This window comes from Ovis canadensis, chromosome 1 (assembly GCF_042477335.2).
Source record: "Ovis canadensis isolate MfBH-ARS-UI-01 breed Bighorn chromosome 1, ARS-UI_OviCan_v2, whole genome shotgun sequence".
NCBI lineage: Eukaryota > Metazoa > Chordata > Mammalia > Artiodactyla > Bovidae > Ovis > Ovis canadensis.
The window spans coordinates 10,510,671-10,524,255 of NC_091245.1; positions in this window are offsets into that span (position 1 = coordinate 10,510,671).

A 13,585-nucleotide genomic window follows, 5' to 3' on the forward strand; every position below is an offset into this window, starting at 1 on the left:
CATAGACTGAGGAGCCTGGCAGGCTACAGTACAGGGGGTTTGCAGAGTCAGACATGACTGAGCAATTAACACTCTTCACCTGCCTGCCTGCCAGCCAAGCCCTTCAGAGTCTGGCTCAAGTGGGCCTGCAGTCCTTGGTGTTTGGGGAGGCAGGTTTAGACCACTTACCCCTGCTGCCTTGGCCCTTTCTTGTCTGCCCACCAGAAGGAGCAACTTAAGGACCTGCATCATGCCTCCTCCCCATGCACCTCAAACTCAGGACAGACAGTGGCCATGCAGAGAGGTGCACGGGACTGTCAGGGTCCAGTGGAGGAATGGAATCTTGCCTCTGAGTCACAAAGGTTTCAGGGGAAAAAAAAAAAACAATTGAACTGGCTCTTGACAGATAAAGTAGAAGTCTACCATGAAGGGAAGAGGATGTCTTGTTTAGACAGAAAATTGCGCACAGGCACAGAGGAGGGGAACCACTGAGGATTAAGGGGGGTGCTCAGGGCCTGATGAGCCATCTGGGATGTGGGAGGTACAGCTGAGGATGAGTCCAGTGCTGGCAGAGTTGACCTTCCGTGTGGAAGCTGACCCAGATGGAGGGAACACTCAGCGGCCCTTGAAGGAAGCTGTTTGTCTCCCATATCCAGGGAGGTATGGGGCTAAGCTTTTAGGAGGGAGTGGGGTGCATCTCACGTGGCCACATGCTTCTCCTTGAGAGCCTTTACAGCGGGGGAGCAACTTGGCCCTGTCCCACCAAGGTAGGTCTTCAAAGCACCAGCTCAGTATCCTTGACCCCAGGGTTCACTCACTCACTGCTTACCCAGCAAGTCTGAATGCTCAGCCTGATAAGTTACAGTCCTCACTCTTCTAACTTTGGTTCCCCTTGTTCCCTCTGAATTCCCTGAGATCCAATCAGACCAGCCTCCTCACGGTTCCCCAGACTCACTGGGTAGGTTCTCATCCTGCTCCTTTGCCAGCCTAGAGTGCCTCTTCCCCAATACTTCCAAACCCCACCAGTCCTTTAAACACAGCTGTACCCCCAAAAGGCAGAGCCTGAATGCAGAAGAAAGAGTAAGATGAGCTTTGATGTTAGAGAGTCCTCAGTTTAAATAAGGCCTCTAAGACACATAAATCCATGTGATTTTAATCATTTCATTTCTCTAAGTCTCAGTTTTCTCAACTATAAAATGCAGATAATATTGCCTGCCTCACAGGTATAAGAAATAAAAATAAGAGAAAGTACATGATTGCACCTGGCTCCTAGTGTCATGCAATAATAGCTCACCCTCTCCAGCAAGGTTAGCATTGGTTCTTCCTCCTCCAGGAAGCCCTTCCTGACCTTCAGCCAGTCTCCAGTGATGGAGACTACCTTTCAGGAATCTGGATCGCTGCTTGGTATGAGCCTATTTCACACACGCTCCACCCCACTGAGTCCCTAAGGATTGCTGGGGTGATGCTCTGGAGTCACAACGGGCCTAGACCTGCATTCACTTTGACTATGAAAGGAGGAATTAAGTTAGGCTGGGCAGAAAGCACACCATTCATGTGTTAGAAGGGCATAACTCCAGGAGGCTGAAGTCCCCTTCAAGGGATTCTTGCCTTCTTGAAACCAAGTAAAAGTTAGACATTTTGATCTGTTATCTGGATGTTTGTCCAACATTTAAAACTTTTCCAATTTTCTAAATATCCATTAGCAAAATAATTGAATTATCAAGATCTGAATTCAGAGCATCTTTTAGCCCCTCCCCCATTGTTAGAATTACCACCTCAATTAACTGCTACACCTGTACGATCTAAAGAGCTCTATGGGAGAGAATGAATACATGTACATGTATGGCTGAGTTCACTTGCTGTCCACCTGAAACTATCACAACATTGTTAATCAGCTATAAAAAGTTAAGTAAAATCACTCAGTCGTGTCTGACTCTTTGCAGCCCCATGGACTATAGCCTACCAGGCTCCTCTGTCCATGGGATATTCCAGGCAAGAATACTGGAGTGGGTTGCCATTTCCTTCTCCAGGAGATCTTCCTGACCCAGGGATTGAACCCAGGTCTCCCGCATTGCAGGCAGATGCTTTACTGCCAGGGAAGTCCTCATTAATCAGCTATGCTGCTGCTGCTGCTGCTGCTAAGCCGCTTCAGTCATGTCCAATTCTGTGTGACCCCATAGATGGCCGCCCACCAGGCTCCCCGCCCCTGGGATTCTCCAGGCAAGAACACTGGAGTGGGTTGCCATTTCCTTCTCCAATGCAGGAAAGTGAAAAGTGAAAGTGAAGTCGCTCAGTCGTGTCCAACTCTTCGCGACTCCATGGACTGCACCCCACCAGGCTCCTCCATCCATGGGATTTTCCAGGCAAGAGTACTGGAGTGGGGTCCCATCGCCTTCTCCATAATCAGCTATACTCTAATATAAAAATAAAAAATTTTTTAAAAAGACAGCTCTAAATGACAGAAGACTGTAAAATAAAGAGTACTGTAAATTGTAAAAGGTAGCGGGAGGGGATTCTCCCTCAGTCAGGCCGAGAGGCCAGAGCTGTGGGGTCAGAGGTTGGTCTCTTAGAGCCAACCCCACCTGGGGACCCTGGGAGCCTGTGTTTCTGATGTCCTCTGCCTGTCTTGGCCTGGCAGGATGGGAGAAGACAGGTGTAGGTGAGTGAGGAGGGCATCCTTCCCCTCCCTCAAGGCTCACCCACTCTGAGCGTGGTGTCAGGGCTGCGGTCAGGCCAGGGCCCAGAGATGTGGGCCTTCAGCAAGGCTGGTGTTGAGTCCCAGACTGGTGGCCGCACAAACACAAGGGCAAGTGGGCTGGGGATTTAAGGGTGAGGACAGTGCAGTGGGGAAGGGAGCGCACAGATGAGGCGCCTTGTCATGAGGACGTATGCAATGAAGAGTGGCTGCAAGCCCCGGCCCAGCCCTACTCACTTCCTAGGGCTGTCATAACAAAGTCCCTCAGACTGGGTGGCTCCAGTGACCGAAGTGTATTGTCTCAGTTCTGGAGGCCAGAAGTCCAAGATCAAGGTGTCCACAGGGCTGGTTCCTGGCTGTGAGGGGAGTTTGTTCCACGCCTCCCTCCTGACTTCTGGTGGGTCGCTGCCATCCTTGGCATTCCTCAGCTTATAGACGCATCACCCCCATCTTTGCCTTTATCTTTGTGTGGCATTCTCCCTGTATGCCTGTCTGTCGTGGGTCCAAACTTCTTTTTATAAAGATACCATTCCTACTGGATTAGGGTCATCCTATGACTTCATTTTAGGGTTTCCCAGGTGGCTCAATGGTAAAGAATCTGCCTGCTAATGCAGGAGATGCAGGTTCAACGATCGCTGGGTCGGGAAGATCCCCTGGAGGAGGAAATGGCAACCCCCTTCGGTATTCTTGCCTGGGAAATCCCATGGACAGAGGAGACTTGCAGGCTATAGTCCATAGGGTTGCAAAAAAAGTCGGATACAACTGAGCACACATGTAACGACTTTATTTTAACTTGCTCACTTCTGTGAAGACCCTATTTCCATATCAGGTCACCTTCTGAGTGGCTGAGGGCTAGCAATACCTTTTGGGGGAACACAATTCAACCCATAGCACCACTCCATGGGCCCACCTCACCTCCAAGGACTGATAGAGGAGGTCAAGGAGAAGGTTAATACATACTGAACTGAACACTACTGTATTTAAAACAGATAACCAACAAGGACAGGGAACTCTGCTCAATATTCTGTAATAACCTAAACCAGAAAAGAATTTGAGAAAGAACAGATACAAGTATATGTATAACTGAATCACTTTGCTGTACCCCTGAAACTAACACAACAGTGGGAATCAAATATGCTCTAATATAAAATAAAAATTACTTATATGTATGAACAATATGAGCATATATAGTACTCAGTCATCTCTTTTGTGATGTGGCTTGGATGGAACATAGCAGGTTCACATTTCATTTCTTCCATCACACTCTTTTTCCTCCCACCAGCCTATCTCTCACCACCAAAATCTAAGCTGATAACAGGCAACTCTCAGTCACAGAAAGAGCCGGAGGAGGCTTGACTCCTGCCTCACTCACTTCACTGTGGTCCTTTCTCCTCTCTGGGTCTTTAGTGTCACCATTGTGAAATGGAAGGATTGGATGAGAAACAGGTATTTGGCAGCTATGAGGAGCATCACAGGAGTAACTCGTCCCTAATCATTGATCTGCAGCTCACAAGAGATTTGTTATTTTTCATGAATCAGAACAGATTCAAGATTTTTTAAAATTTATTTTTAATTAAAGGATAATTGCTTTACAGAATTTTGTTGTTTTCTGTCAAACCTCAACATGAATCAGCCATAGGTATACATATATCCCTCTTGAACCTCCCTCCTATCTCCCTCCCCATTGCACCCCTTTAGGTTGATACAGAGCCCCTGTTTGAGTTTCCTGAGATCTACAGCAAATTCCCATGGGCTATCTGTTTTACATATGGTGATGTAAGTTTCCATGTTACTCTCTCCATACCTCTCACCCTCTCCTCCCCTCTCCCCATGTCCATAAGTCTGTTCTCTATGTCTGTTTCTCCATTACTGCCTTGCAAATAAATTCTTCAGTACCATTTTTCTAGATTCCATATATATATGTTAGTATATGTTATTTACCTGGAGAAGGACATGGCAACCCACTCCAGTACTCTTGCCTGGAGAATCCCATGGACAGAGGAGCTACAGTCCATGGGGTCGCAGAGAGTCGGACACGACTGAGCAACTTCACTTTCACTTTTCACTTTCCTGCATTGGAGAAGGAAATGGCAACCCACTCCAGTACTCTTGCCTGGAGAGTCCCAGGGACGAGGGAGCCTGGCAGGCTGCCGTCTATGGGGTCGCACAGAGTCGGACACGACTGCAGCGACTTAGCAGCAGCAGCAGCAGCAGCAGCTTCCTGATTCACTTCACCCTGTATAATAGACTCTAGGTTCATTTCTTATAATAAGGTCAATTCCAGTCACTTGAATCCACATTGCCTTTCTGAGTAAGGAAAAGACAGGGTTATGTGGAGTGCACTGGGAATTTTTCACAACCCAAGGTCATCTTATCTGCAGCCCATGGGAGCGGTGAACATCACGAGCTGCACATAAACAAAGCCGAGAGCTCGTGGGCTGGCTGATGGCAAAACTTCTTCCCAATCTAGTGTGCTGACTCACTGACCACTGGGTTGCTGACCTCGTGAATTTACCACTGACCTCCAGTGCCTTCACTGGGGCGAGGGTGGCGGGGGGTCGTCCTTCATTTCCTTTCACGCTAATGTCAGCTTGACCACTGATGTTTCCAGGAAGAGGTATTCCTCTCAGGATTGTTAGAACTTCTTTTTCCACCTTACGGTCTCTCCCACCAGCCCTGGCTCAGACCTCAAGGGCCACATAAGGCTCAACAGCTCTGCCCTTCCCGCCCAAGCACTGCAGCCACCTACTGACAGCCACCAGGCGGGTCCTGAGCACGTTCTCCTATTCCTCCAGCTGGCTGAATTTCAGAAGTCTCCGGCCAACCTGGAGTTTGTCTACTTTCCTCTAAACGTGTGCCACAGTCCCCTGGGTGCCAGACAAGATACTCCAGGTGGTCAGAATGCAGATTAGCACCTCTCTTGTCTCAAAATCTCTACTTCTATTAATCCAATCGAGGCTTATGTTAACTTTCCTATTTTCTTCTCTTTTTCATATATAGAATCATATATGAATAACATATGATTCTATATATAGTATTATGGAATATAATAATATTCTATATTATTAGGGAAAATAATAAAGGCATGATCATTATAGACAATGAGATTCTACCATCTAGGGGTAACAACTGTTAATATTCAGAAGTGATTCCTGCCAGACACTTCCATGTATATATTTAAATAAAATCTGAATAAAGGTATAACCATAATTTTGTATTCTGCTTTTTATTAAGTTTACATTAAATCATAAGCCTTTTCATGTTATCAAGTATCCTTTGGAAACCACTTAATGTCTTTATCAGATGGCTTTATCATTGGACAGCATGTTAAAAATCAAAGACATCCCTTTGCTGACAAAGATCTATATAGTTAAAGCTATGGTTTTTCCAGTAGTCATGCACGGATATGGAAGTTGGACCATAAAGAAGGATGAGCACGGAAGAATTAATATTTTTGAACTGTGGTGCTGGAGAGGATTCTTGCAAGTCACTTTGACAGCAAGGAGCTCAAACCAGTCAATCCTAAAGGAAATCAACCCTGAATATTCATTGAAAGGACTGATGCTGAAGCTGAAGTTCCAATACTTTGGCCACCTGATGCAGAGCCAACTCATTTCCCTGATGCTGGGAAAGATTGTGGGCAGGACGAGAAGAGGGCAACAGAGGATGAGATGGTTGGATAGCTTCACTGATTCAATGGACATGAGTTTGAGCAAACTCCAGGAGATAGTGAAGGACAGGGAAGCCTGGCGTGCTGCAGTCCACGGAGTCAAAAAGTACTGGACACAACCTAGCAACTGAACAACAAAAATCATCTACTTAACCTTGACCCTAATGTTGGATTTTTAGATTGTTTGCAACTAATTATCCTCTGTTATAAATCTGGGCTTCCCTGGTAGCTCAGCTGGTAAAGAATCCGCCTGTAATGTGGGAGACCTGGGTTTGATCCCTGGGTTGGGAAGATCCCCTGGAGAAGGGAAAGGCTACCCACTCCAGTATTCTGGCCTGGAGAATTTCATGGTATAGTCCATGGAGCCACAAAGAGTCAGCACGACTGAATGACTTTCAAAAATTCAAATAAATTGTACTGTGATGTGGATCTCTGTACGGGTTTTCCAAGTTATCTATTTCCTTAAGAGAAAGACATTCTAAGAAGTGAAATTACTGGGTCAAAAGGTATGACATTTAAACTTTTTAAAAGTTAGGGGCTTTTTTTCTGATTGTGAAAGGAATTCATTGTGGGTGATTCAGAAAAGCACAGCTAAATCATAAGAAGTAAACTACCTCTGCGGGTGTAGAGCAAGTGGAGCCAAAAAGACTGGGTCCCCCCCTCCATTCTGAGCAGCGAGGCGCCCACCCTTCCCCTACCCTCTGGAGCTAGGAGAGGGTGGGAGCGCCATGAAGAATATGGAGGAATGAAATGGAAGTTACACACTGAGTGGCGAGACCCTCAGCCATCTCCCCCTAGCTGGCTCCCAGAGGGCGGGTTGATAGCTAAGACTCAAAGAAGAGGATCTGATCTAGACAGCCAGGCCGGGAAGGCTCCCTGAGGAGGTGCGCTTCAGCACCTGAAAGGTGAGGAGGAAGGCTCCAGGGAAGAGATGGGGAAAACCTCTCACATGGAGGGAACAGCTGGAGAAGAGAGGGGATCCATATAGTCGTTCAGGACGGTTTTAGATGTAACACAAGCTTCTTTCTGGCAAAAATGTTGCATATGTTCAATAGTATTGTATGAAAGTGTCCATTTCAAAGCACTCACACTAGCACTATTAAAATTGTTGATTCCCAGCAGATGAATGGATAAGAAAGCTGTGGTACATATACACAATGGAGTATTACTCAGCCATTAAAAAGAATTCATTTGAATCAGTTCTGATGAGATGGATGAAACTGGAGCCGATTATACAGAGTGAAGTAAGCCAGAAAGAAAAACACCAATACAGTATACTAACACATATATATGGAATTTAGAAAGATGGCAATGACGACCCTGTATGCAAGACAGGAAAAAAGACACAGATGTGTATAACGGACTTTTGGACTCAGAGGGAGAGGGAGAGGGTGGGATGATTTGGGAGAATGGCATTCTAACATGTATACTATCATGTAAGAATTGAATCGCCAGTCTATGTCTGACGCAGGATACAGCATGCTTGGGACTGGTGCATGGGGATGACCCAGAGAGATATTATGGGGAGGGAGGTGGGAGGGGGGTTCATGTTTGGGAACACATGTAAGAATTAAAGATGTTAAAATTAAAATTAAAATTAAATAAAAATAAAATTGTTGATTCCTTTGTTTATTAATTATTAATCAGGAAAGAATATATCATCTTTCAATGAATAAGGCTTGATTAGTAGTGAGCCTAAAGGTTTTAAGATATACGTCTTTAACATGTGTTTCTTCTGTGATTTTTTTTTGGGGGGGGGTGCCCATTTTTCACTCAGGTTTTCTGCTTTCTGATCAATTTGTGTAACTTCTTTATAGACAGAAAATTTCAACTCTTCATCTGGTATATTTGTCATTTTAAAAATTTCTTGGGACTTTCCTGGTGGTACAGTGTTTGAGAATCTGCTCTTCCAGTCCAGGTTCCCCTGCTTGGGCAAGTAAGACCCCACTCTCCACAGGGCAACTAAACCTGTGCCACAGCTACTGAGCCCACACATTCTAAAGCCCGCGCTCCGCAACTAGAGAAAGCGTGCCCACCACGGTGCAGAGCCCGTGCACCGCAAGAAAGACCCAGTCTTCGTTCCCACCTCAACGAAACCCAGTCAAAAAACACTCTCAGTGTGTTATTTTGTCCTTTTTAATTTCTATTTAGTCAAATACATCAGTTTTTTCTTTTTCTATTATTTATATTTTAATTGAAGGATAATTGCTTTACAGAATTCTGTTGTTTTCTGTCAAACCTCAACAGGAATCAGCCATAGGTATACATAGATCCCCTCCCTTTTGAACCTCCCTCCTCTCTCCCTGCCTATCCCACCCTCTAGGTTGATACAGAGCCTCTGTTTGAGTTTCCTGAGCCATACAGCAAATTCCCATTGGCTATCTATTTTACATATGGTAATGTAAGTTTCCATGTTACTCTTTCCACACATCTCACCCTCTCCTCCCCTCTCCCCATGTCCAAAGTCTATTCTCTATGTCTGTTTCTCCACTGCTGCCCTGTAAATAAATTCTTCAGTACCATTTTTTTGAGATTCTGTATATATGCATTAGTATAAGATATTTATCTTTCTCTTTCTGACTCACTTCACTCTGTATAATAGGTTCTAGGTTCATCCACCTCATTAGGACTGACTCAAATGCATTCTTTTTACAGCTGAGTAATATTCCTTGTGTATCTGTACCTCAACTTCTTTATCCATTCATCTGTCGATGGACATCTAGGTTGCTTCCATGTTATGGCTATTGTAAATAGTGCTGCAGTGAACAATGGGATACATGTGTCTCTTTCAATTTTGGCTTCCTCAGGGTATATGCCTAGGAGTGGGATTGCTGGGTCATATGGTGGTTTTATTCCTAATTTTTTAAGGAATCTCCATACCGTCTTCCATAGTAGCTATATCAATTTACAGTCCCACCAACAATGCAAGAGCATTCCCTTTTCTCCACACCCTCTCCAGCATTTACTGTTTGTAGACTTTTTGATGATGGCCATTCTGACCAGTGTGAGGTGATATCTCATTAGTTTTTTCTTTCAATAATCCTTACTACACAAATTTTTGATATCAGCGTGACCATATATTACAGTTTTGTACATAAAATGGCCTATTTCTGGACTACCTAAAATTCTGTTCCATCAACCTATCAAATTACATGATATTACCACCCTTTTCATTAGAGTAGCTTTGTAACACATCTTAATATCTGGTAGAACACATTCTACCAAAGAATTTATGTTTTCAAATTGTGGTGCTTCTTTCTTGAGAATCCCTTGGACTACAGAGAAATCAAACCAGTCAATTCTAAAGGAAATCAACCTGAATATTCATTGAAAGGACTATTGCTGAAGCTGAAGCCCCAATACTTTGGCCACCTGATGTGAAAAATCGACTCATTGGAAAAGACCCTGATAGTGGGAAAGATTGAATGTAAAAGGAGAAAGTGGTGACAGAGGATAAGATGGTTAGACAGCATCACTGACTCAACGGACATGAATCTGAGCAAACTCCAGGAGATAGTGGAGGACAGAGAAGCCTGGCGTGCTACAGTCCATGAGGTAACGGACAGTCAGACGTGACTAAGCGACTGAACAACAAAGAATTGTTTTTACTTTTCTTGAGAATCTTGGAAGCCAGGTATATATTCTCCAGGCAGATGTTTGAAAGACTCTTCTATGTGGAATCCGACAGATCCTAACGAAAAGACCTACAGAAAGGGGCACTAGGGTTCCCCAAGGAAACAGCTGGATGATCATGCAATGAGGGCCGCAGTCAGGAAGCCCCACTCGTTCACCCAGAGCAACTTTCCAGTGACCCTCTCTCAAATATGAGCACACAGCCAAGGACGTCAGGCACTCAAGGGAAGCATCTTATGTGAAAGAGTCTGAAACAAACAGAATAAAGTTTTCTAGAAGATACAGATTATGCATGGAGACTCAAACTTCTTTTAACTATCACTGCTTTCTTTAGAAAGATAAAAGTGTATTGCAGCCTTAAAAAAAAAAGTGACAATATGCTAAAGAAGAAACGTGCAGAGAACAACAAAATCAAATTCTTGGGGGAAAAAAAAACCAAACGTAATTTGTTGTTTTTCAGTCACTCAGTCACGTCTGACTCTTTGTGACCCCATGGACTGCAGCATACCGGGCTTCCCTGTCCTTCACTGTCTCCCAGAGCTTGCTCAAATTCAAGTCCATTGAGTTGGTGATGCCATCCAACCTTCTCATTCTCTGTCATCCCCTTCTCCTCCTGCCTTCGATTCTTTCCCAGCATCAGGGTCTTTTCCAGTGAGCTGGATCTCCGTAATATCTGTATCTTTGTCTTTTACTCTATTTTCTGGGGTGGTTGCCTAGCTATCTTCCAAAATGTTTATTGAAGTTTTCAATTCTACTACTATCATAATCACACTACTACTACTTCAATAAATATTTTGGAAGATAGCTAGGCAGCCACTCCAGAAAACAGAGTAAAAGACAAAGATATAGGCATTACAAAAGTTTAGCTTGTTTTTTTTAAGTTAGAAGACCAACTAACAGGAGTTCTAAAGAGGGGAACAGAAAAAAAAAGTGAAAGTAATCAAAGAAAATCCTAGATTGACAGGATTTTCAATCAGTAGTGCCCGGCTCAATGGACAATATAAATCCTCTATATTGTCTGAATATTTTCAAAACACAGAAGACAAAGAGATGGGCCCACAAATTTCCAGAGAGAGACAAAACACAGTCTCAAGAATCAGAACGGCATCACACTTTGCAACAATACCAGAGGCTACAATAGTAGAAAATGAATCACAGCCTTCGAAATTCTGAGTCAAGTGATTTTCAAGGTGGAATTCTCTACCCGGGACAATGACCAACAAAACTAGACTATACGCTCTGCGATTGTTTTAATAGCAGATTCCCTGAAGGCCTGAACAAACTTGCTATAAAACCAGTTAGACTCAACGCCATCTTTATGCCATCCTTTAAAATTTTTTTCACTGACTATTTGCCTATTCAAAATTTTCTTCTTCATGAATCTATCTTAGTAATTTATATTTTATCACAAAAATTACCTGTTTAATTGTGTGAGCAATCTTTTGTCATCAGACCATATATTCTCACTTTACTTACACTTCAACTAAAAGCCTTAGTAAAGTTGTTCCTAGGCTTCTTTGTGTGCCATGTAGAGAGAGACATTTCATAATCAGGGTCATGCTAGTTTGGCAAAATATAATTGGAAAGCTTTCCAGCTAAAACCCTCAAGTGTTTTTCATGTGAGCTGCCACTAAGCTATTACCAAGCCTGAGCTCCTGTGATTGTGAATCTGAGAATTAAAAATGACACGTCTGACATCTGCACCAGCGAAACGCCATCATGTCCACTTCAGTCCATTGCTCCAACTGACAAGAACCGTCCTCTTAAATCTGGAATCTGTCATCTGGAGTATTAGCCACTTCTAGCTTCCATAAATTGGATTTTTTTTTTCATCTGACAAATCTGAGAGTTTAATGCAATTAAATAGCCTTTCCTGGTGGAGACTATGTTTATTCCAGGGTCTGTATGTTTGGGGTCTTTGTTAAGTGGAAAATGTTGTTTCTAAAAGGAGCCTAGTGGCTAAGACTCCACACTCCCAATGCAGGGGGCGCAGGTTCCATCCCTGGTGAGAGAACTATTAATAAATTCCACATGCTGCAGCTGAAGATCCCTCATGTGGCAACTAAGACCCAGCACACAAATATAAATAAATACTTTAAAAAGTGAAAGTAAGTATATAAAAGGCATAGCCTTTGCTCCACCCCCTCCAAAGGTGGGGAGGCAGCAGAGCAAAGTGCCACATGAACCTGAGCGTGTGGGGGACCTGACTACCCAGGCCATGTCCTGGGCTCAGTGAACAGTGGTCAGGCAGGCTTGGCTGTGACCCAGAGGAGCTCTAAAACCAGAAACAGAAGCTCAGTGCAGGGAGGGTGAATTCCCACAAGGGGGAATGCAGGGCAGACACAGGAGACAAAGCCCAGCACACAGCCCAGAAGCATGAGATGTGTTGGGTTAGGACCACAGGTACACAAGCCAAGTTTTAGCCATGGGAAGACCCATTCTCAGCCTTACAGTAGTTGGTCCCTGCAGAGAACAGAACTCAGTAAGGCAGCAAGCCCAGGATGGCTTCCCAAGACTGGATCTAAAGAGGCCTCCACACAGACTGAGGCGACGACAACAGAGCGTGGTCAGAGCCAGACATCCCTAACCTAGGGATAATGAGGGACAACCAAGGCCGAGAGCTCTACCAACCCAGCAGAGACATTAATGTGTATCTTGACCTTATTTCCAAATGAGGTTAAATACACAACTGGGTTTTAACATACGTGTTAAAGAGCATTAAATATGGGCATATCTGAAACATGACACAATTCTGGTGACTCTCTCTATGCAATTCTTTGCTAAAGAAGACACAGAAGAGCCATAAGAAAGATCTTCACGACCCGGATAGTCACGATGGTGTGACCACTCACCTGGAGCCAGACATCCTGGAGTGGGAAGTCAAGTGGGCCTTAGGAAGCATCACTACAAACAAAGCTAGTGGAGGTGATGGAATTCCAGTTGAGCTGTTTCAAATCCTGAAAGATGATGCTGTGAAAGTGCTGCACTCAATATGCCAGCAAATCTGGAAGACTCACCAGTGGCCACAGAACTGGAAAAGGTCAGTTTTCATTCCAGCCCCAAAGAAAGGCAATGCCAAAGAATGCTCAAACTACCACACAATTGCACTCATCTCACATGCTAGCAAAGTAATGCTCAAAGTTCTCCAAGCCAGGCTTCAACAGTATAGGAACCACAAACGTCCAGATGTTCAAGCTGGATTTAGAAAAGGCAGACGAACCAGAGATCAAATTCCCAACATCTGATGGATCATGAAAAAAGCAAGAGAATACCAGAGAAACAACTACTTCTGCTTTATTGACTACACCAAAGCCTTTGACTGTATGGATCACCACAAACTGTGGAAAATTCTTCAAGAGATGGGAATACCAGACTACCTAACCTACCTCCTGAGAGATCTGTATGCAGGTCAGGAAGCAACAGTTAGAACTGGACATGGAACAACAGACTGGTTCCAAATCGGGAAAAGAGTACATCAAGGCTGTATATTGTCACCCTGCTTATTTAACTTCTATGCAGAGTACATCATGAGAAGCACTGGGTTGAATGGAGCACAAGCTGGAATCAAGGCTGCCGGGAGAAATATCAATAACCTCAGATATGCAGAT